The 25,150-nt window shown below is 37.9% G+C and overlaps 1 long non-coding RNA gene across 2 annotated transcripts; it reads right to left on the minus strand.

The window, feature by feature from the left end:
• Nucleotides 1-21,081: 21,081 nt before the first annotated feature.
• LOC306880162 lies at nt 21,082-25,028 on the minus strand. 2 transcript variants are annotated; one of them, XR_013785054.1, is made up of 6 exons: nt 24,958-25,012; nt 24,703-24,769; nt 24,196-24,265; nt 23,675-23,848; nt 22,600-22,632; nt 21,093-21,473 (listed from the first exon to the last, which is right to left on the minus strand). It is a non-coding gene; the product is annotated as an uncharacterized lncRNA (long non-coding RNA). The 2 variants fall into 2 exon arrangements; XR_013785053.1 differs by lacking the exon at nt 22,600-22,632 and having other exon boundaries at nt 21,082-21,473; nt 24,958-25,028.
• Nucleotides 25,029-25,150: the final 122 nt, after the last annotated feature.

The following is a 25,150-nucleotide window of genomic DNA, read 5'->3' on the forward strand; positions in this document are numbered from 1 at the left end:
CTTGATATCAAGTTGCAGCAATATGAGATGTTAAATGTTCACAGTTCAAAAACTTAAGTACTGTACATTATTTATTTATTAGTTTATTTTTATTTTGAATACAAAAATGCACATCTAGTTTAAATTGAGTCCAGCCTCACATTGTTTTTCCAGCTCATGCTGCAGGCGAAGTTCTGTAGATGTTTGGCCTAGTCCTTGGGTGAATGACAACATAAAGTAATCATAATTCTTGTTGAAGAGCAATATTCATGAGTTGCAGGAAAGTGGAAGGTTCTGTGTCCAGTTTTTCCAGGCAGAGGCAGAAAGAGGAATCAGCCTTCAGGTAATTTCAAACAATCAAGAGTCTTTTCAAACCTCAAACCGCGAATTGGGCACCTCTAGTGTTCAAAACGCTCACTAAAAGCATACACTGCCTAACAAGAAACCAAAAAGTTTGAATCAGCACAGGGAATACAAACCAGTGCTTTATCACTGGGGTGAAACTCACATAAGCACACAGGTTTATTGTATGTGCTCTGCTGGGAGAGCTGAGTTCCCAGCTTGTGTTCTCTGGCCAAGGGCATCAAAATCAGTGCTCCCTCATGCCCCGCATGTGCTTGATCACTGACCAACAGGGAGATGGCTGTCACTCCCAAGCTGCCGTTGCAACATTCAGGAGCCCCTGTAGCATTCTCCCCAACAATTGTTCAAAGAGGCTTAGCCTTGTGGAAGCCTGGGGTACAGCTAACACGTCAGAAAGAATTAGGTTCCAGTCTTGATTGTCCTCTGTTATCACCTTCTTTTCTGCCAGACCACTGTTGACTGAGATCAGTGGCTTCCCTAGCTGGTTTTCAAACACTGGGAGATCCCCCAGTCATCAGCTTCTTCCTGTTTGAACTGCTTTACACTTTACAAGCGAGAAGCCCCCTGGACTTACTGAGAGAACACTGGGAGAACTCAAAGGACAAAGAGCATTGTCACCTCTGTGGTAAAAATGAGTGACTGGGAAAAAATTATGGTATTATAAGGAGGTCTCAAAAGATCTGATATGAGCAAAAGGCCCACACTAAAGCTGGAGGTCCTGCTGCCTCTAAGAACAAGCTCTTGATCAAGTGGTGTGTGTGCCATAATAGTCACCTGAAAGTCTGGCCCAGTGATTTATGGGATGTTTGGAGACAAGTAAAAGGTACACAAAAGTACTTTCGAAAACCAGGAGCATTGCAATCCAAGGGTCTGCATTGTGTTATATCTCTCCTGTGAGTACTTAAGATGCTTTGAAATTCTAGAACTGCTTCTATATCAGTGGTTGCAGAAGAGGTAGGGCTGTCAAAGTTTGTTATGGTAAAGAGAGAGAGATAGGATGATATGGATCTTCCTTTTGAGCTCTGACAAAGTAGAATTATAAATAGGCAAGTCTTATTTTCAATCCAGGCTCACTGAAGAATGTGCATCTGCCTTTGTGTGTGTGTGTGTGCATGTTTATGTGCATGTTTATGTGGTTTATGAGGACACAAATTTGTATAATGACATGGGTATGACAGAGGTATTACAATATGAAGGTGGTTTATGAGGACACTGCCTATGTCCCCGTAATTCAAAAGGCTTAAAAAACATACTAAATGGTGTTTTCTTGAAAATCTAAAAATGCACAAAGTCTCCTGTGAGGGCTAAGTTTAGGTGTAGGGTTGGTGTAGGGCAATAGCACACACAGTTTGTTCAGTATAAAAACCATTACGCCTATGGAGAGTCCCCATGAACCACAAAAACCAACATGTGTGTGTGTGTGTGTGCATTTCCTTATATCAGTTATATTTAACTGATTATATAGTTATATCACTTATGTTTAGGCAAGGGTTTAGTGTAGGTAGTACATTATTTTCAGGTTCTAGAGAATTAAACGTTTAGTGGCAATCACTGGACATTTCATATTTCAAAATGTGGTAATATGTACAACAACCAAAACAAAACAAAAAAAGTTTCCTAATCATTTCCGAATATAACTGCCTTGGTTGCTTATTTCCTTCTTGTTTTATATACAACAAAGTTATGTGGAATAAACTTGATTTAAGATGATAATGGTAAAAACTTAGCATCTGAATCAGCAGATTCTCTTATTTTATTTGATATATAACATTTACTAAACTTTAAAACTAAATGTTACAAAGTAGAAAAAATATTACAAAATAGAAATATCATAGCTCAGCAGACTGGGAGAGTTGTACGTAGAATTACTTTTTCCCCAATTATATCTACAGCACACAGAGTTCAGACAAAATGGGAAAGTGTATGAAACATGTCACAGTTGTAAAAAAAACAACTAAATCACCCACTGTTTTTTTTTTTTTCCTTTGCCCATGTTTAATGTATTTGTTAAATAAATCTCTAGATTTTGCCATTTTATATTAATATGGTGTTTATATATATATATATATATATATATATATATTGTTTTTCAATTCTTAAAATGAAATGTGGTGAAGTTGGGGGAAGGGGTTGACTTTAAAAAAAAAAAGATATTTATATCAAAGTTTTAGAAAAACACAGAGTTAAAAAGATTAAACGTGTCATAACAATCATCAGTCTCCTCCATTTACTTCCTAGACATATAATAGGACATTAATGGAAACATTAAAAAGAAATTAAAAAGTTCTAACACACTTTAAATAGGCATTTCATCTTGTGGCACTTGCTTCCCTGTCTTTTTGACAATTCTCATACTATTGAACAATTCTTATTTCCTCTGGCTTTGATTCCAAAGTGATGCGATGAAATTATTCAAAATAAGAGAAACGAATGAAACAACACATCTGACTCATTTTATGCCAAGAACAATAATCACCAAGCATTATACAACACAATATCCAACGAGGAACAATCAGGTGTTTCTTATCTTCTGTGATTATTATGCAATCATGTCTTGGACCAATAAGATCAAATTTTCATGCAGATGGCAGCTCAGCAAAAACATTTTTTAGGCTTTAAAAGAATTCCTCTTGCTTTGCATGGTCTACACTGAATTAAGCCTTGAAGAAAATACAGAAGAAAGTTCCTTCTAAAAGTTACATTATTTAGTGCATGGTTTATAGGCATGAAGCAAGGGTCTGACAGCAACTCAACAGAAAAATGACTTCTGATAAATAAAATTACAGCTTTCAGAGTTGGTGAACTTGCCCAGTTATGAGTCAATGTCAGAAGAAATTTGTATTAAAAGCAATTTACGTTTGAATATTTATGTCTCAGATGTAATCATTCCTGCTAGGTATGCCATGAAATATGGTTTTAGTACCAAATGGTTTATATAACCCTGCCAAAGAGTATATTTTTCACCCTTTTTCAGTATGATGCTCTCATAATACCAAGCCACTTTGTCTAATGTGACAACGTCAAAGGTGACAGACAGGCATATTAAATGCTAAGCAGATAATGCTTGCTAAATAATACTACAACACAATACAAATCCCTTTTTTTCTTTTTTTTCACCTCCTTTCGTTCAATGTGAAAAAAGCTTAATAATAATATTCCCCTTAGTCCAATGAATAATACAATCCTCTCATTTCAGGTGAGGGCACATACCTCTAGAATTGCAAAATAATAGAACCATTTTATGACTGTGGCAAAATCCGTAAAGCTGGATTAATGCTTTTAATCAACAGTTTATGCCAGAGAAGTTATAAACCTGCAAAAATGTAATGCAATTATTGAAAGTGAATTAAATGTTTTTAAAGTCGGCTTCCTAAGCCATGGTAAAAAAAAAAATAATAATGGTGAATGTTTTTTTTTCTTTCTTTTCTCTTTCTAATTTATTCTTTCAGCTTCTTTTACAAAGCAATTTGATTATAGCTGCTTAATATTTACATTTTAGAAGCACAGAGAGCAGGAGGGAATGGGTTTATGACGAAAGAAAAAAACAGTTGGCGAGTGTCTCTGGGAACAGCTGCTCTAATAAGGAGCAATGATACACAATATATCTCCTTTAATGTTCATTATGAACAGAGGGTATAAAACCTGGAAATTTGAAGCCTGTAATACAAAACATAGACTCAAGGCCAGTGAATCAGTTTTAAAAATCAGAAATATTATACAATATAAACACATATGGACATGCTTTTGATGAGGATTAAGCCTAGCGGCAACGACAAAGCGTTCCTATTCCTAAAGCTCATTAATAGGATTGAGGCGAGCAGTGGGGCCTTTAGAAAGATGAAGATGGCCTTCTTTCCTACAAAAATCAATTAAAACTGCCAATTCCCATTGACTAGACATGCAGGAGACTCACTAAAACCCATGGGGATTAGAGGCAATGCAGATAGCCATTACGATATTTCAAAAGCAACAAGAGGAAGGATTTATTTTCCCTTTTTTTTTCTTCTTGGATATTGTTACTGCAGTTTAATAATTTCTATTTATAAGATACAGCGTTTTATTAGTTAATTTGACTAGGTTTTCTCTGTGTTCTGGTGAGCCGATGAGGTTCTCAAAAAGCATTATAACTTCAGGGTGAAAAATAGTTCTTTAAACACTTAACACCACCATGTTCAGCTTCTACAGTGCTTCAGCTGTGGGTCTTGTTCATACATTTCAGGTTCTTTTATTATTAATGCAAGTCATAAATCTACTCATTTGGAATAAAAAAATCTGATCATTGATATATTCTACTGTCTGAATGCTAACAGAATCAGATGCTCATTCATCAACTTTCAACTCTCTGGATTGACGTTCTGTCATTTTCTGTATACGAGACTGATCCCATCCCAGTGGATGACAAAAAGCCCAACTTTAAATACTCTTAACATTAAAAAGCATATTTCAGGCTGAGAGCCTTTGGGGTGCATGTGGAGGCAGGTGTTCTGGAAAGTTATTTGAATGATTAAATCAAAGGCCGGGGGTAGTGATGTATGAAGAACTGTAGCATTTCAGCTTCAGTGGCTGAAGGGAGTCATTACAATTTAAAATGAACTTTAATGTTCTTTCAGAGCAGCAGGTAATTTTAGTTGGGCCCCTATAATGTCAGCATGTTTATTTGCAAAAGAGAAAGAGAGGGGGGAAAAGAGAGGGAGGAGGTCATATATGTACAACCATACACAAATCCATCCTTCCTTTACAACATGTCCACATGGAGGATACATAAATGAGAAAATGTGTGTATACATGTGTGGGAGTGTCCATATGTGCATTTGCTTGTTCGCACACACAATTGATTTCATTTTGAAGTGTGAAAACATTTAGAAAGAAATCTCTACAAGCTTCCAACAGTGTTTGGTGATATTAAGTGTAGCACAGACACTGAAGCAGCTTGCATTATTCAACGCTTAACAGCATATGACAGCTGTTTGATGCAGGTGAAGTGCTGTTGGCTTCACAGATTCTTAATATTTAACGCACTTCAGGAAGTCTTGGCTGGCCAAGCCAGACTGCATCACAGGTCAAAGAATGAAATGTCATGACTTTCGCCTCAATGTCATTGTAATCGTGACATCGAAAAAAGTATTAATTATATATCTCTATATAGTTAAATAAAAAATGTGTTGCATCAAACATTTAGACTGAAATGTAGCTTCTTATCCACAGGTCCATTTCCCGTATTTAAAATTAAATCAATTCAGGAGTCTTTAAGTGACACTACAGCATTTGAAGGTCATGAAATGATAACGCTTTGACCATTGTGCTATAGAGAGTCCTATTATAGATAACAAATTAGTCATGAATGAAGCCTCATTTGCCTTTTTGTTTTAGGTCTGTTACAGTTTGCATCATATTTTATTTCAACTCATAAAATTAATTGTATATCCTGCCAGGTCACTGGTGTTAAATGCAGTATGTAAGGCTTCGTTCTATAAAACAGATTTGGCTGACATTGGCCCTATTCCTTGTGTAATGCAGTATCATGCAATATATTTAGTATCCCTAAGACACCTGTCATATCAACTGTGCTTCACATATGTGAGCTTAAATTAAATTGTGTCCCTCTTGGTTTGCCAGTAAGCTAAAAATATTGCCAAAGCTGGTGAAGGTTGGAGAGGTCTAAGACAGGACTGAAAAAGACTGTACCTTGCTCATGTGGTGTATTGGTGACCAGATGGATAACACTTGTTTGTGCTCTTTATAATCATTGTTACAATTTCCAGAAAAGAATGAGAAATATGTGGCAATGAAAATGAGGGATAGAGGAGGAAAGTGAGATGGAAAGAGAATATCAGTATCTCAATTATTTAAAGATTTAAAGATTGAAAAAGGATAAGAACAGTGTGTTGAATGTGTATGCTCAACAGTTTATGAGTACCTATATTTAGAACTTGGGGGGGAAATGGTGTGGAATTTCCTTTAAAAGAATTTTCCAAAACAATTTTACAAAAAAAAAAGAAAAGACATGGATTAAATTATTTGAATTAAATGTTTGAGCAGAAAGATTTGAACTGTATTTTCTTGTAAATAAAACAATTATTAGAATACATTTTACAACTTGTACACTTGTATAGTGCAGGGATAGTTTAAAAATAATAATAATAATAATAATAAATAAAATTCTGTCATCATTGTACATGTTGTTCTAAACCTGTATGGCTTCCTTCCTTTTGATTGGTTGAAAGTCATTGGGGACAGTCATTGTCTCAGTTGTTTTTGTCTATATTTTTTTTTTCTTTAAAATATCATCTTTTGTTTCATACAGGTTTGGAATGGCATGAGTGCGAGTAAATGATAGCAGAAATTTAACTTTTTGGGTGAACCATCATGTCTTGAGAAATTTTATAAGACACATGCTGGTAATAGTAAGAACTCTCAATTGAGTTCTATTGTTTTTATTGTGAGCTAATGATATTTTATATCGCCTAAACCTTTTAAATTTTATATGTATTATATTTATTTAGCCATTTGAATTGCCATTCGCTTTTCCTACATCATGAGGACATTTCTCATTCCCTATCTTCCCTCATAATGTAGGTGAACCAGAAACACACACATACACGTTCCATATCTAAAATGATGCAACAGCTATGTTGTATTAACACATGCATGCTTCCTTTTACAAGCTTTTACCCAATCACTGTCAGACTGCAGTTAGAGCTGTACTTTCCTTGTACAAATATTGACTTAGTACATCATTAACTGTCCCTAAGAACACCATTAGCGCAGGAGAGGAAGTGGGAAAGGGAGAGTGGAAGGAAATGGTCATGGGCTCAGAGGTCCCCATTATAACCTCCACCTCTCCCTTCCACTATTCAGCACTGGTCCCAAAATGGAATATAAAACACTCTCGCTTTCTTTTTTCTCTGTGTCAGGGCTCTGGAGAGGTCTGGTAGGGTTGTGGCATTGAAGAGAAAATTAACCTCATAGCGAAGCTTCTTATTGAGCTTGTTAAGCTGGACACCTGCATGCTACCACAGCCCACTTCAGCATCGTTTAACTTCACGTCATTCCTTTCACCCGTTCATCTTTTCCATTTTTCTTTAACCCCCCTCGGAAAGGCTGGGAGAAGTCTATGACACATGCTGGTAGAGAGACACCAGTGCTAAAGATGCTACAATGAAATGGGATAAAACTATAGGAATGTAAGACACCCCACTGAGGCAGAACGAGGAATAGATCTCCCTGCCTGACATCCATGAGGGCTGTGTGTTATGCAGAATGGAGGAATGAAAAGCAAGAAAGAGCTGTGTTCTGTGCTTCTGAAATGCAACAAGGGTAGAAAGCTATAGAAAAAGTTAGCAAGAATTTACAGAAGGCAGAAATAGTGAACCTTCTATTCATTCTCTCAACATTCAAATGACGAAAATGGAGTAATAGAAGACCGAGAGAGAGCTCAAGAACTCTTGGATGTGAGTGACTCTTGGGCAAAGGGCACATACCTCAACAGCCTCGTCAATGGGTTATTTTCATTATGAGCACATCTCCATGGTAACCATTAGGTGTAGAGTAATAGCCAATGGCTATGACCTTTAGACTCTCATTTAGAAAAGTTTTTACCGCATACAGAAAATCAGACACCAGCTTTGGGTTAAGATTTTATTTGTTACAAATATACTGTACATAAAAAGTCCCCTCAGAATTTTGAGCCGAATTAACTTTGAATGCAACTCCAACAGACAAAAGACAATGTGCATTTGCTAATTATTTTGTGATAATTACAAAATGAATGGTGCCCCCATAGTTGTTGTCTTTCAGTGAATTTACCAGTTTTAAAGCCAAAATATGTCATTAAGACTAGATGATTTGTGTAGGACCATGAAGTTTTTTATTTATTTATTTTTTTTTTTTTACATATAGATGGCTAGGGGAGTCTGTCCATTTTACACAATATAATTTTTTTTAGCTTTTTGTGAAAATTACTTTTGTTGACTGACTGAATTCAGCGCACATTAGTTAATCTGTGTGCTTCACTGAAGGACAGAGAACTGCAGCTGATTCACAGAATGCGCTGTCAAACGCAGTGATAATCTACTGTTTTAGCTTTCTGTTCAGTGCTTTTATGCTTTATATGAGTCATTTGTTTCTATAAGCTAGAGAATGTGTTAAAGACTGAATCAATTCAGGACTTTTAGGCCTAATATTCTTAATATGTAGAGATAGTAAATGTTTTAATAATGTATGTTCTCACTTTGATTCATAATTCAGAAGTATCATGGCCGTAGCCATCTATGATGCCAACGAGGCCAAAAATAAATGTTCAAAAATAAAATTTGTTGAATGACTAATTCAGAATTGCAGTTTAGGTTTAGCAATATCTTTATATTATCTTATTTACAAAAGATTTTAACAATTTTTTTATTTGTTTTCATAGCAATATCTGGCAACACTGCATCTCTGGCACTTAAGGTTATTGCTAAAATGATACCACATTCGGTAAGGCAAAAAAACACAACAAAACAACAACGACAAATATCATGATATTATCTGTCGGAAAAGTTATTCACACTATCAATTTTCACAAATTCATGCTAAAAACATCTATAAGAGCACCAGACAAAGTTATCATTATAGCACACCCCACCCCAGACCTCTCACTAATTTTCAAACCCTAGTGTATAATTGGATGACATTGACGATATTGCATCATTACAGCAAAATCTTAAGTAAAGTTTATTATAATAACAATAGTTATTTTTATTTGACTACCACTAGGTGCTTGATTTTATACACCCATAGCAATGGGTCTGACTGAAACATCTAATTAAAAAATATTGTATTGGTGTGTCCCAATACTTTGTCCATATATTGTATGTATGTGTCTAAGTCTTTTTTGTACTTAGTTTGTCACATGGTGATGCAGCCAGGCACAGCGATTCAGGAGTTACATGTTCCAAATAAAAGTTGCCACTCATCTTAGTTATTCTTAGCTACTTATTCTTAGCATGACACCAACCCCTGCGAGGACTTCAGATGCCAGCTCTAAATCAGCATACAAAACTGCCAAATTTTCCTTATATTGTAATCATTATGATCACAACATATACTCATTGCTTTCATTTTCATTTCTGCCATATAGACATTACTTTTACACGATCACCTCTGATAGCACATAACTCCTGAGTCCTAGCTTAAATAGAAATATGCATTTTCTGTAAAGCTGCTTTGAAAAGATATGTATTGTGAAAAGTACTATATAAATAAATGTGAATGTGGCCTTTCTGTGGAGGTATGGAAGGTATGAGTTGGTTCACAAAGTTTGGCAAAACAAAGTTAAGACATAATTTAATACTCTGAAAACATCTATCTTCCAGTGTCTGCCAAACAGACACTCTCCATTGTGTACAGTCAGATAAAGGCAGAAGAGATAAATTATGGATAACGTTTTTTTGTAAAGAGGAGTCACAGAAGACAGATTAATAAACATGTATATAATATGATTTTGACCAATATAATACTAGCAACCAAAAATACTTTTTTTTTTTAATCACTGCTGATTGTTCTTTTTGTTTATTGTTCTATTCCATGTTGCCATGTCTAAGTATTATAAGCAGTTTTAGACCCTTTTTTCACGTCAATTACAAATATGAACACTTTTGGTCTTATTTGTATGGTAATTTTGTATTTCCAGAATACAGTCATGTATCGTATCCTGGATTATTTACAGTATGTTTATTCTGGTAAGGAAAGTTCTGTTATAACCAATATAGACTACTGGTTTTGTAACAAAATCTGGCAACACTATAGTACTGAGAGGACTTTTTTTTTTTTAAGTTGGCTGAAATACAAATTTATCCTATACATTTTCCGTTTTCTAAATGCATCTTATTGATCTTATTGTGAATGATTTACCCATACATACAGTATGTTTGATTCCGGGTTTTTTTATATATATAACTACATTAGATAACTTGAACTAGACTAAATAGTGAAAACCAATTTTACACCGTGTCTACACCGGATATGAGCGTCGCGAAAGTATACTATAGAATTCATTATAATCAGTGATGCTGTCTACACTGGATGCTGCGCGGTTCGACGTGACAAATCACTGACAGAAAACTTCTGTGCGTTCTATTTATGACGCGCTGACACAAATTTCAAATGATTTTCAACGGTCGCTTTGTCGCATCCATTGTAGGCAGACTTTAGCTGTTTACCTCGGCGTCCGATCACAGGCCTTCCGCTCCTTGAGTTCTCTCCAGCGCTGATCCGATATTTACACGGGTCCTACTTCTTGCCTTATCGTTCCGCAGACATTTTCTTCTTTCGTTTTTTTAGCCGCCATCTCTATCTTTCTGTTGTTCGGCTCGGCTGTTCACTGAATGCCCTCTCCTCCACATCATGAGTAGATACGCCCCTTACTGCTGATTGGCTACAAGTTTGTTTTGGTACTCAGTTTTCGTACTCAGCCCCGACTCAGTTTCTAAAGCGGTTTTAGAAATTATATTCCCCACCTTTAATATTAATTTTAACATTTGCTACTACATCTTTATTTATTTTTTATTTTTTGAAGCTTCTAACTTTCGTCTTAACTCAATCTTCCGTTATAACAATAGACTTCTGTCTGGTGACGTACGATGAAGTCCCCACCCATATATTTATATTCGATAATCTGTTTTACTCTGATGTACATCACAATTCAGAAGAAAAGATCTGTCAGTGCTTCCATTAGCAACATTAATGTTAATTTGGTTGTAGAATGCGGTTGTCACATCCATAAATAACTGAACTGTGTGTACAAAGGGATCGAGCAGAGGGATTGACAGCGGTTGTCAGAGACTGGACAGGTGCCCACTCCAGTGGCAACTCTAATACTGTGGAAGGTTAATTAAACTGGCTAGCCCTTCCATATCCAGTGGCAGAAGCTCTGAGCGCGCTGATAAGTGGAGTCAAAGTTCAACATGGCATCATGTAGGAGGAGTGTCTAAGCTGCCACTAGGAGAAGCTTTGGTAGCCAGTTTGGTTTAAAACTGTCATGCAATCTTCTTCTGTCACCTGTGCCCCTGATCTGTCAGCAGTGTCCAGACCAACAAGATCTGGGTGTGTGCTCGCGGCATGGAGAGTTTGACCCAGAAAAAAAGCAATGGTGAATGATAGCCAGTGTTCAGGGGTGAGATTAGGGGCAGAGACCACTATTGCCTCTGCTACTGCCTGTGGTTAGTGCAAACCAGGGTCTAATAACTGACATCTGTTGAACTGCCTCCTGCTTCGGGCAGATGATAGTTTAGAGGAAAGTGACCTTGAGTAGATGTTTGGCTACAATCCCGAAGCCCAAAATGAAGGTGCCAATGGGAAGGTTTTGTTGGAATATAAATGCTTTATTGGCTGACAATATGGCACACCTGAGAGCCACAAGTTGGCCACTTTTATGAAACAACGAAGCATTTATGTGCCTTTCAATGGGACATGAATCGCGTGCCTTACACACTTACTCAATACGTCATTGTCTTCAGTTCTGCCAAGAAAAACAATGTATTCTCCTTTCTCAATTCACTAAAGGATGTCACATTGTTCCATGACACTCAGTCATAGCTTTGATCAGGTGGCACCTGCCAAATACTTTTGATGTTAGAAGACAAGAGACGCAATGCCACCATGTTGCCTTTCAACAGACTTTGTTTTTTTTTGCCAACATCACAGCATTACACCTTTAACAGCAAACAAGTTGAAACTCATGTGTGAAGTGTGTTTCAAAGTACGGCATTTCTTCTAAACAATTTCCATAAGGCCTAATTCATTTCTTATCACAAAAGATAAATCCATGCGTCTCATTACCGCTGATAAGTCATTTGGTTGAGTTCAGAAGTACAGTATTAGACATTATTGCCTTACTAATGGGCGGTATACTGATGCTGCTTCAGGCATGAAGCCATAATTGCCCCCACTGATGATGCCCAAAGGAACGAGAAACAATCATTATGTTTCAGAGTGATTTTACAACATAGCAATTAAGTTTTCATAAATTGAGGAGATCAAATTAAACCAGGGATAGGGGTTATGATGAGGACTGAGGATGGTACTAAAACACAGGTGTGAAAATATAAGGTGGGCTAGCAAAATAAGCCTTTTCTCTCATCCAAGACCTCATTTTGTGGGAGTTGGGATGGTTGCCGTTTACTTTAATTTTACTTGTAAAGACATCTTTTAGCCTTTGTTAAAAGTAGGGAATTGCTTTGAGAGAAACATTTTTGTTAGGGCACTGTGTTAATTTAAGAATACATGTTTGCAAATTAAACAGAAAATTCGAATTTAATTAAAATAAGTGTATAAGGTGAAAGAAAATGTTGGAGGGAAAGATATTACTATTTATTTTCTTGCAAAGGATTCATGAAAATGGCCTTGTGCATTGTGTGGATTTTTATTTATTTATTTATTTATTTGTCCTTTTTTATAGCAACAAATGGCATGGTATGCAAAGTAAACTTTGCAAGGCATGAAATATTTTTATTTTTTTTATTTTTCCCCCTCCCAAATAATGGTGCATGGCAAATGATCTTCTAAATACAATGAATTTGCAGACCAACAACAGTTCAAGGCCTTAGAATTACCTTTCATTGCAAACTTACCTGCAAACTCAACAAATAAGTTCTTACTGTATATTCTTACAGTATATCAGAACTCATTTTTATCAGTTTTTCATTTGTGTTTTTGAAGTTGGCAGAAAAAAAAAACGTCTTAGGTTACGTATGTAACTCCAGTTCCTCGAAGGAACAAGACGCTGCGTCCAGAGACGCTTTGGGGAACGCCTTCAGCGTGACTGGCTCTGAATACAAATTAAATCTGTCCAATGGATGGCGGGACATCACGGGCGAGGTGACGTAATGACCAGCTGGCATAAAAGCACGTGCAGTGAAACCAGCTTCAGCTTCTAAACTGAAGCAAGCGCTGGCAGGGATGCCGGAAGTGTGGCCTTGCGACGCAGCATCTCGTTCCTTCGAGAAACTGGGGTTACATGCGTAACCTAAGATGTTCCTCTTCAGGAACTCGAGCTGCGTCCAGAGACGTTTTGGGGAACGAGATACCCACGGCACCAGACTTTCCAATCCCTGCCCCGTGTGTATCCGTACGGAGCACATCTAGGGCGAGAGAACGGAAGAGCCTGGAGTGGCTCGCATGTCCAGGCCATAGAACCTGACAAAAGTCAGGAGCGTAGACCATCCCGCAGCGTTGCAGATGTCCTGATTGGGACACCTGCGAGAAAGGCCTTGGATGCCCCCACACTTCTCGTGGAATGAGCCTTGACTACCATCGGCGAGGGGAGGTCAGAGGACTCATAGGCCATATGAATGGCATCGACAATCCACCACTGAAGGTCTGCTTGAAGCAGGAAGACCTCTCTTAGGGGGACCATAGCAAATCAGCAATTGGTCCGCCCTTCTCCACATGGCAGCTCTGTGGACGTATGCGTCCAAAGCTCGCATTGGACACATACGGTTAAGCTTTAGCTGGTCAGGCTCCCGAAAGGGAGGAGGACTAAAGGCCTGCAGTACGACAGGCTGTGGCGTGACCGAAGGAACTTCGCAAAGTCCAAGTGAGAAGGGGCCACTGACAGGGCCGCAAATCCCCAACTCTCTTCAGAGATTAAATCGCCAGAAGAAACACGGTCTTCACGGTGATCTGAGATCTCCTCAATAGGCTCGAATGGAGGCATACAGAGAGCATCAACACCACAGCCAAATCCCAAGGGGGGACCCAGGACCGTACTGGAGCCTCAGTGCACCACGGAGGAAACGTGTACTAGGGGGTGTCTGCCCACTGACTGTCCACCAAGAGAGGTGTGTTAGGCCGAATCGCCGCCACATAAACCTTCAAAGTGGAGTGGGTTAACCCTGCAGAGAGTCGAGCCTGCAGGAAGTCCAGCACTGTACTGTGGGGTGCACAAGGGTGCCTCCTGCCTGTGAGAGGAGATTCCCCCTGACTGGAATCTCCCATGGAGAGCCGTCGAGGAGGGAAATCAGGTTCGAGAACCATACTCGGCCTGGCCAGAACGGGGCTACTAGTAGCAGCCGGACTCCGTCCCGGCGCACTCTCTCCAGAACTCCGGGGAACAGAGCAATCAGGGGAAAAGCCTACAGACGAAGCCTCGGCCAAGTCTGTATCATGGCATCCAGCCCCAACGGAGCTGGATGAAGTAGAGTGTACCAAAGGGACATTGCGCTGTCTCCTAAGTAGCGAAGAGGTCCACCAGAGCCTGGCCAAACACTCTCCAGATCTGCTTCAACACCTCGGTGTGAAGCATCCATTCCCCGGGCAAGAGCCCCTGTCTCGACAGGGTGTCTGCTCCCACATTGAGATGCTAACTCAGACGCTCAAAAGGGAGCGGCATGCTCAAGGTGATCCTCTAAGTTGAGGGGAACAATGCCAGCTCAACTAACAGGAGAGCCGGGAGGGAGCAGCATGCTCATAGGTGACCCTCTATAGTGAGGGGAGCAATGCTAGCTCTACCAAGGCAGAGCTCTGGAGAGCAGAGAACTTAACTCTCAGCATGAGAGGGAACTTAGACGCTCAGATGGGAGTGGCATGCTCAAAAGTGACCCTCAAAGTTGAGGGGAGCAATGCCAGCTCGACCAACAAGGAGAGCTCGGCCTCATAGCCCACACAAGGATCTGGTGTGAGGCTTAGAGCTGAGGCTTAGACCTTCAGAATGATATATAGTTTGTCAAGATTAACTTTGTCCCGTTTCATTTATTCGATTAGAAAACAAAGACACATGAAAACAAAGAGCGTTCAGTGCGTCCTCGCTCTGGCAAAGGTTAACAGGTTAAGAGAGTATCTACCTCTGTTCCATTACCAGAGACTGCTCTGTGCCCACTAACGTGGAATTCACCCCGTTGAATTGAGGCGGACGAGAACCGAACTGGATTCTGTAGCCTCTCTCTAGAGTGCGCAGGACCCACTGAGACAAATTTGGCAGTAGTGCCACGCTGCGAAATGGTCTACTAAGGGAACAAGTCTCTCGAGACTGGCTTCTGGTGTAATCTTATCAGAATGGCACACTGGCAGGGAACAGCCGAACTAGCTGCTCCAGAGACCCCCAAAGGGGTGGCGAGTATCTCAGCTCCGCTACGGTTCCGGGCGGAAGAGACTGAGATGTGTGCTCGCTGGAGACCGCTGCACCCTTGAACACCATATGTGGCAGGGTTAGCAGATCGATCTCCTGAGGGCATTGGGGGAAGACGAACACCGTACGCTGCGGTGATCGTTGCTCTACCCCAGCGGGGCTACCCTCATAAGCCCTGATCCACTCACATCAGGGCTTCTTGGCTGAAGACCTCTTCGCCTGCTTAGCTGGGAGGTCTTTGACCGCGCACCCTTCTTACCGCCCCGACCCCGCTCCCGCGGGGCCGAGCTTGCTTATACGAGGAGCCAGGACTTTCGCGCAGAGGAAGGCTCCCGCGCGGGTAAACAGCCCCCTCGAAAGCCGCCTCCGCATGTCTTGCTGCAAGCCGTGTGTATCCCCCGCACACAAAAATCGTTTGTAGGGAGGAACACACTGCCCATATTGCACTTTGCTCCCATGTTAGTAACAGACAGATAACACTAAATACTCACAGAGATCCAGAGCGCTAGCTGAAAGAAAAAAGCTGAAGCCAGTTTCACCGCACGTGCTTTTATGCCAGCTGGTCATTACGTCAACTCGCCCGTGACGTCCCGCCATCCATTGGACAGATTTCATTTGTATTCAGAGCCGGTCACGCTGAAGGCGTTCCCCAAAGTGTCTCTGGACGCAGCTCGACACTGAATGATTTAACTGAATAGACTGCAAGGTTAGTGTCTCCAGGGCACACTGATATTTAGTCTGATGATAATAATAATAGTAATAATAATAATAATGCCATCATCACTATGCAGTCAAAACTAATTACCTCTAATCTGTACATCTTTTGTTCTTTGGCATTGTTTTGAGAGCTTGTTTAGCTGTGACGAGACGAAGAAGGGAATAATACTCATGGAGTGTGATTTGTTTTTGATGTTCAGAGCGAATAAACCAGGTGTTAACAAGTGCAGACAGACGTGGCAGGGCTGGGGAAATGCTTACAATTCATAATCATAATTACCTCATGAATAATCATGCAAGTAAGATCAGGGACCATGATAATTATTTATCTGAGAAATGAGAAAAATGAAACAAAAAAAAGTTAACTTTTTTCCTCACAATTTTGCTGCAGTTCGGAAAGTGTCAGATAAGTCAGAATCACTCTTTTTAGGGTAATTGTTATCTCCTTCCAGAGCCTCTGTGATATAAATTGTGAATTGAAGGAAAGCACTCCCTGCCCTCTAATATGTCTGTCTGAACGATGGTCCTTTGAATGCTAACAACACCGAAGGGTGACAGGCCCTCATGCTTTTTTTAAGATGGAGGGATGGAGTGCATGACCTGACTCTTTATCTTGTCCGCTCTCATTTGATTCCCCATTGTAGCAGGACAACTCAATCAAACTATATCGTCCAAAGCCACAATAGAGCAGTGGATGAAATGGGAAGGGGGAACAGTGAACCAGGGCTGTGATAAGAGTTGACGAGTGACACTGTCTTCTTCTACCTGCACCTGGTCATTATCACCTAGTTGAGATTCATTCATGCTGTGGCTCTGTCTGACAATCACACTGTTTTTAATCACCTCAGCAGATGTACCTATTATTATTAGCGAGAACAGATGTTTGACACAGCCTGGAAGATGCAATCTGTTAACGGTGCACCATGAAGCACATTAATAATATTTCCTTGCTTTTACAGTATCTAGAACTCGACTCAAAACTTCTCAGTTACTACCAGTGTGCAGCATCCACCTGCAATGATGCATAGTCAACTACCAATTGTGGATTACTAAGGATGTGGCCAATAGTGCCAAATATTACTCCTTGGGATTTCAAACAAACAGGAGTAAGGATCTCATCCAAATTTATGTGGCTTTTTACAGAAAATGAGGCTTTTAGGTCTCACACAAACTACAGGTGAGCGCTCCCTGCTGGTGTCACTAACATGACTTCCACCAGCAACCTAGTTTTCCCTGGAGGTCTTCGTACAGGTACTGACCTGGCTGGACCCTGCTTAGCTTCAGCGAGAAACCAGTCATGATCAGGGTCAGTCAGAGAGACTAAACTCTATCATATATATATATATATATATATATATATATATATATATATAATTTTTTTCCACATTTCTTTGTCTTTCTGTCTTTTAAAGTCTGGTAACACTCAGAGATTACACTAAAAGTACTGATAAAAATGTATACATATGACAAGTTCTGTTTCCTCACAAGACTAGACATGTAGTCATCATGGCTGTCAGATTAATAAAGCGTGTTCTCAGTTCTGCTAATTCATAGATACCCAGAGACATTATTAACCATCAGAAATCAAAATGTCAATTTTGGAGGATAGTGATTTAGCCTCTGTACAGGCAGAAGACAAATTCTATTAAAAAAAAATTTGGATTTTGTTACATGGATACTTTTTATTTTGCAAATGGTTTTCTGATGTACAGTACATACAGTGTACAAACCTGTGATTCAGTGCAGTGTAGTATGGATAAACTATAGTTTGTGACTTGCCTGTTCCTGGAATCATTGGCCATGTTGTGTAATGAATGATGATAACATTTGGAGGTCTTACTAAGCATGTGTATAAATGTTTTCATGACCAAATCATGATTCACAAATAACTTTTACAATTAAAATTATTTAAAATTTTACAAAAAAAATGTAGGAACAACTGAAACCACACATATCCAAAAAATAAATAATAATAATAAATAAATAGCACTCTATGGTCTAGTGTTAGGTGGCTTTATTATAATGTCATTTAAATATATTTCATTATATACAGTGAAAAAGGCTGTGTTACAGCTCTATCTGCAAGGTTTCGCTGAACAGATATGCATATGTACAGCTGGCTAATGAGAGGTCTGTGTTCTGGGTCTGTATAAAACAGTTTTTGTGTTTGAACTGTTTTTTTTGTTGTTGTTTGTTTTTCAGGATAGCACATTTGGCATTGCTCAAAATCCTGCTGTATGTGCTTTCAGCCGAAAGACCATCTTTAGAGAGTGTCATTTTGCTGAGAGTGATTAAAATGCTGGAAAGGAAATGTTCGGAAATCCCAAATATGAATATCTCTCTGTCACATATTTAGAATCATTCAAATTCTTTATGGTTCAAACAAGGTTAAGAACACAATCATGTACGTATACACTTACTGTGAATTTGTTTTGTTTTTTTGTGAGAAGTTGTCCTGTGTGTTATGAAACACAAGGATGATGGAAACAAAGATACAAGTAACCAGTTTATTGACAGACGGTGAAATGGCAGAAATGAACAGAAAGGATGAATGAAGTCTCTCGGATGGGTAGGTGGTGCAGGGACTTTGATGGTCAGCATGGTGATGAATGGTGAAGAGTGATCCAACGTAGAACATCCAAAGACACGATAACCAAGACAACACAAACCAGAGTTTCCAAGGACGAACACACGATGAAACAATCCACTGACATCAAACAACGATCTGACAAACAGGAGAGATTGCAGTGAGTTTAAGTAGCCAAGAGAAGATGAGCAGCAGCTGGAGAGTGTAATCAGAACAGGTGACGGGGATACAAAATAATGAGGGCTAACCCAAATCAGACAGATCGATGGGGGGAGACAATGGGAGAAACCAAATCAGAACAATGACAAATACCAGAAACACAAGGAGACATGTAACACACAGACCTACACAAGTACACGTGACATGAAGAACACAATGGATTCATAAACCGTGACACTGTGTGTATTACATATACAAATTAATCCACTCATTTATAAGGGAATGAGACCCATTGTTTCTATCAGAATCATGCACATCTGTAGTTTAGAGAACAGAGTAACACAATTCTGCATAGAATAATCAAAATTCTGGTGGAAATGTTTTTTTTTTTCACTTTTATTTCTCTCTACCCTATTAAAACTTGATGACGAGTTAAAAGTGCATTTTAAGACATATAAAACTCTTTATGTGCAGTTTATTTGAAAGAACTCTGTGATAAGGCTGTGGTACCGCATCAAGTGAGGTTGATGTTAAAACCCCCGAGGTGGTATAACGGTGTGAAAACTGCTCTTAAAACACAGTGGTATTAAGATAGGTGATAAATTTGACAAGTCGAACAGTGCCTTTCATGATTAATGTTGCATTATTTATGGCCCCTTACTTGAGCTGCCTCTAAAATATTGGTCCTCGTGGAATACTGCACTTAATAAAAAGAGAGCAGAGGAGGCAGTGAGGACGACATATTTGTATTATACAGGGCTTTCCATGACACAATGAGGCACTGCTTTCATATAAGGACAGAAGAGAGTTTAAAGACTGGATTACCTGTGTTTTTTTTTCTGCGATGGCATATTATCAGTCTAGATCACATATTAGAAGAGTAGAGAACTGGAGGATTGTATCTAAACTGTCAGTTAGCTTACCTCCTTACTGGCATTTATGCTGCATAGCCTACATTCTACATCCTATTTGTTTTCAATTTGTTTGTTTTCAATTTGCCCTGTTTTTGTCACAAGATAAACTATAATTTGTGTATAACTGTGTATAAACCCTATCTTGAAGCTAGTGTATCTCATAAGATGATTGTTCGAGCCATCAAGCATTTCATATTTTTGATTTAAAACTTAGGTTAGTGACAGGTTAAGTGGTATAGGTAGGTTTAAGGGTTGGTTAAGGTGTAAGGGATGGGTCAACAGTGTAATTATAAATGTAATTACAGAAATTAATTACAGATGTAATTACATATAGGTATGTTTAAAAATAGAAGTACAATGTAAGAACATGTGGTGTACACAATAAGTGCATTGCATCAAATTATTAATTTAAATTAAGTACATAGTCGTTAAGACCACCTAATGTAAAGTGAGTCCATTTAATTAATGACACTTTAAAAAAAAAACATAAATGGGTGCTTCTTACTCCATATTTGGGGTAAGATGGCCTCTTTGATAAATTTTACATTTTGTGCTATAGCAACAAAATTAACAAACACCCTTTCCATAGACTACATTGTTCCTCTATTGAAATAATGATGGATGGAGGAAGAGAAGTGGGAGAAAACATCTCTCCTAGATTAACAGCAATGTGGACACTGGTATAATGGAATAGGTGAGAAAGTATAGGACCATATAATTGTCATTTCCTGACCTTAGAAAAGTGAATTATAGTAAGCATTAGGGAACCTCAAAAGATAAAGTGAATAATACTTCAGAGACAACACTTAAAAATTTTTAAGTGAGAGCTGAGAGATGAGAAGGTTGTCAACACCTACTGGCAGATGTGATATCAGCATGAACTATCTATCTGTCTGTCTGTCCTTCTATCTATTGATCCATCCATCCGATCTATCTATCTGAACTTCTATCTGTCCATTTGTCCATGACTAGTTCTTCCTCTCTGTCGATACACTGTTAAAAATTTCCTGTAGAAATTACAGTAACTTACTGGCAGCAGTTTGCCAGTAACTTACTGTAAATTAAATTTACAGTAAATATACTGTATTAATATTTACAGTACCATTTAACTTGCTGTAAATATATTTACAGTATGTATACTGTACTTTTACCGTTTTTACTGTAAAATATACAGTAATTATATGGTCTTTTCTCCAGTAACATATTGCAATACAAGAAAAATATATCAAATTTAAATTATTTAAATGAAAATACGCAATGACAACTGTGTAACTTTAATTTTTTTTAATTGTTCAATTCCAATCCTTGCAATAACATTTTCATATTTTCACAGATTCAGTAAAGACTCAAACAAAACATTGTTACAAACTATTATATATATATATTACATCCTATTCTAATTTATCCCAAGCACAACTTACTATGGTAATAGTGTATAGCGACAAAAGTGAATCTTCAAAAAGACTCAACTTTTGTTACACACAAGAAGCATGGACTATATTTTTTCAAAGCTGCCTGCTGAAATCCACAAACTCCTAAATGAAAGAGGACACATGAGGGTTCAGGCCAGAGTTTCTTCTTTGCATTTCTTTTGCTGATCAGGAATTTTGCAGAGCACTTGCTGTTGACAGGATTGATCCTCGCAATGAACCTTCATATAAAATAAATAATTCATTAGACCATTTCATTTTCTTTGTAAATATTTTTTAAAGCATTAGTTCATCATTTACTCACCCTTTTGTTGTTACAAACCCATAAAACTCTGATTCATTTTCAGAAGTCTTGTGTTTGTAACAACATGAGGGTGAGTAAATGACGACAGAAGTTTCAGTTTTGAGTGAACTATCCCTGAACTGTTTTAAGATATGAAAACTTAGAAAGATATGTTAAGGAGAGGAAAGTAAAATATATTGTTTTCTTCATTCAATGTAAACATATGGAAAATAGACATGCTGATATTGGGTAATATGATATGTCACAATAATGAACATGCATGGTATTGTTATAGTGGGCCAAAAGTGGGTACTTCAAATTACTGTGAATAACTCTATTACAAATTTAGATTTTTAGGAGAATAAATTTTAAGATTACTTTTCCATCAACCAGTTAAAACACTGCCCTTCTTGACTGGTCTATCTCCCCGATCTATCTACTATCTACCGGTCTACTATAAGGTTAACTAATGGGTCTTTATTGTAAAGTGTTACCGATTGTTCTTTATAATTCTTTTGCACTTTAATTTAGTTTATTAAGTTTAATAAGTTTATAAAATGTTTACTTTATAATATTTTTGTGTATTATTTTATTGTATTTAAAGATCAAAGTTATTTTTATTATAAAAATTAATTGAACCTGTTATAGGAGGATAAGACTTTTTTGTAACTTAATTCAATACCATGATGAAAGCTTCAGAATGAATTGTGATATGAGAATTTGAAAAGTCACATTCCTAATGTGAAATAAAAACTAACAATCTTTAATTTTCGTTTTGTTTCATGACATAAAAAAAGTCTAGTCTTTGACATGTCATAAAAGACTCCATTTATTAAATCATAAGAATGATAAGAAGTTCCACTTACTCACCTACTGTATATAAATAAAATTTACTCTGTAACTGTCTGTTATGAATTCATTAGAAGCATAAACAGAATAGAGCACAGTTCATTTTATTTAAACTCAAATTGTCAGTTGTCATTACTGCATGCATGCCAAGAAGACATGACGGTAACATACAGACACTCCACCCAAACATTTTAACTCTTTCAACATTTACTCACCCTCATGTCATCCCAGATGTATATGACTTTCTTCTGTGGAGCACAAATGGAGAGTTTTAGGGGAAAAAAGTCCTCTGAAGCAAAATTATAGGTGTGTGAGAATTGTTTTTTTTTTTAAAATGTCAAATTTTAAATCACTGCTTCCGGGCAAGTGTCCTACATGTGTTTGTTTGACGTTAATGTCAGCACGTTGTGAAACTCACACAAGATGTGACGGTCCTATATGCATTCTCATCACTTCTCAGCCGAAATTCACAATAAGTTTGTCAGGCTTCACAATAAGCTGATATTTACATCAAGCGTGAACTCATGAACCCATGTTTGACAGTTGGCCAGAAGCAAAGGTTTATAATTTGAAATGTTTAAAATATTTGTATTTTTCTCACACACATCTATAGTTTTGCGTCAGAAGACATTGATTCATCCACTGGGGTCACATAGCGTTGTGATTTCTATGTGTGGTTTTTGAAGCATCAACTTAGAGGGACCAATTCACTTGCATTATATGGACTTACAGAGATGGATCATTTTTCTAAAAACCTCTGATTGTGTTCCACAGAATAATGAAAGCCATATACATCTGGGATGGCATGAGGGTGAGTAAGTGATGAGAGAATTAGCATTTTTGAGTGAACAATCTCTTAAAAAGGAATAGTTCACTGAAATTTTTTAATTCTGTCATCCTTTATTTGCCCTCATGTCTTTCCAAACCTGTATGCACCTGTTGGTGACCAGTGTTGGCGTTTTGGTTCCTGTTAACCTCCATTATATGAAAAAAAAAATACAATGAAAGTCAATGGGAACCGAAACTGTTTGGGCACCAGCATTCTTCAAAATATCTTAATTTTGTGTTACACAGAAGAAGGAGGTGCATACAGGTTTGGAAAGACATGAGGGCGAGTAAATGATGGCAATTTTCATTTTTGGGTGGGTTTTCCATTTAAGGGATTGTTCACTCAAATGCAAATTCTCTCATCACTTACTCACCCTCACGCCATCCCTGATGTACATGGCTTTCATTCTTTTTCCCTTTAATGTTTACTTAACATTACAGCATATTGCAAGATGTACTTACATCTGAATAAACTCCAAAGTAATGGCTGCTTCCACTTGGTACTTGATGTTATGAACATAATAGCACCCGAAGAGAAGAGCAAATGCAAGGGACATATCTGGTAGGTCAATCACAGGAAAGAATACTTTGCCTTCGATCGCCAGCATCCATTTTTGCTGCATAGAATTGAATCTCCTAAAAAATAATTAAATAAATATTAATAATTTATTATGTTCATGTTTTGTTATTATTATTGTGTTATTTATAGCTTTGCAAAAACATTTCACATTTGATTTTGGTGTCAGTAAAAATGTGTAGATGTTGGAGCCTTTCTCATTAGTTCAAAGAGATAGTTCACCCAAAAATTACAATTCTATTATCATTTACTTGTTATTATTGTTGAAATGTGTTATTCAAAACTTACTTGAGGAGATGTTAGGTAGAACGTTAGACATAGAGTGCCACGAATAAAGTGTGACAAAATGTTTATTTTTAAAAATCATCCCTTTAACATCACTAAATCATGTACTAAAAGATCTTACCAAGCATGATCAGCCTTGGAGTAGAAAGAAGTCAAAGCCTGGTCTTTGCATCTGACAGAGTTGTTATGACCTGCACACACACACACACACACACACACACCGTTTTTTCTAAGTTTCAGTTATATAGCAATCATCAGTTGTCAGATATTTAAACGAAAAACACATACATCGGCTACAAGGGACATCTAACCCTCTAATCCATCTAAAGCGTTCTGTGTTTGCGATAACGTTACGTGTGCGACTGAAGAGCGGAGAGGCTATATATAGAACAACGCGCAAGCATACACGGAAACCTGAAGTTCGCACTTTGACGATTAATAAATGCATAATATCTCCAAAGAGACGCCACAGTGTTTGAAGACGAACATTGCAGGTTTCATGCTAGCATTAAATGCATGCTGTACATTTATACACTTACATAAGCGATTACACAGCGTTACACAGTTGTACCATTGAAAGCTCACTTTGTTGGCCAACAATTTCATACAAGTTCACATAAAAACTCACCTGCTACCGACGTGGTCAAAACCAAGACAGAGACCTGTTTTTGTTCTCACTTTCATGGTGAAACTTTCTACAAAAAAGGACAGAAAAGAAAAATATACGAACACCGTGAGGAAACTGCGCGTCGTGTCGTAGTCGGTGTTTTTTATTATTATTATCATTTTTTTTTTGTTTTCAATTAAACCAACAACTAACCCCAAAAAATTACACTGACATAAAACATGTAAGTGAATGAAAAAGCAATAATATTGGACATACACTTGCAGCTGCGAGGTGTGTGCGTCGTCCTTTTTCTTCTTTCTCCGAGCAGAAGAAAAAGCCTTTCTGTCATTGGTCAGGTTTCGCGCTCATTTTTTTCACTGTATTTGAATTTACAGTAAATTAAAAATACTGTATTTTAATGGCGCCAAGAGGATATTTCCCATAATGCAACTTGAAAATACAGTAACAT

This window comes from Barbus barbus (genome assembly GCF_936440315.1).
Source record: "Barbus barbus genome assembly, chromosome: 2".
NCBI classification, from domain to species: domain Eukaryota; kingdom Metazoa; phylum Chordata; class Actinopteri; order Cypriniformes; family Cyprinidae; genus Barbus; species Barbus barbus.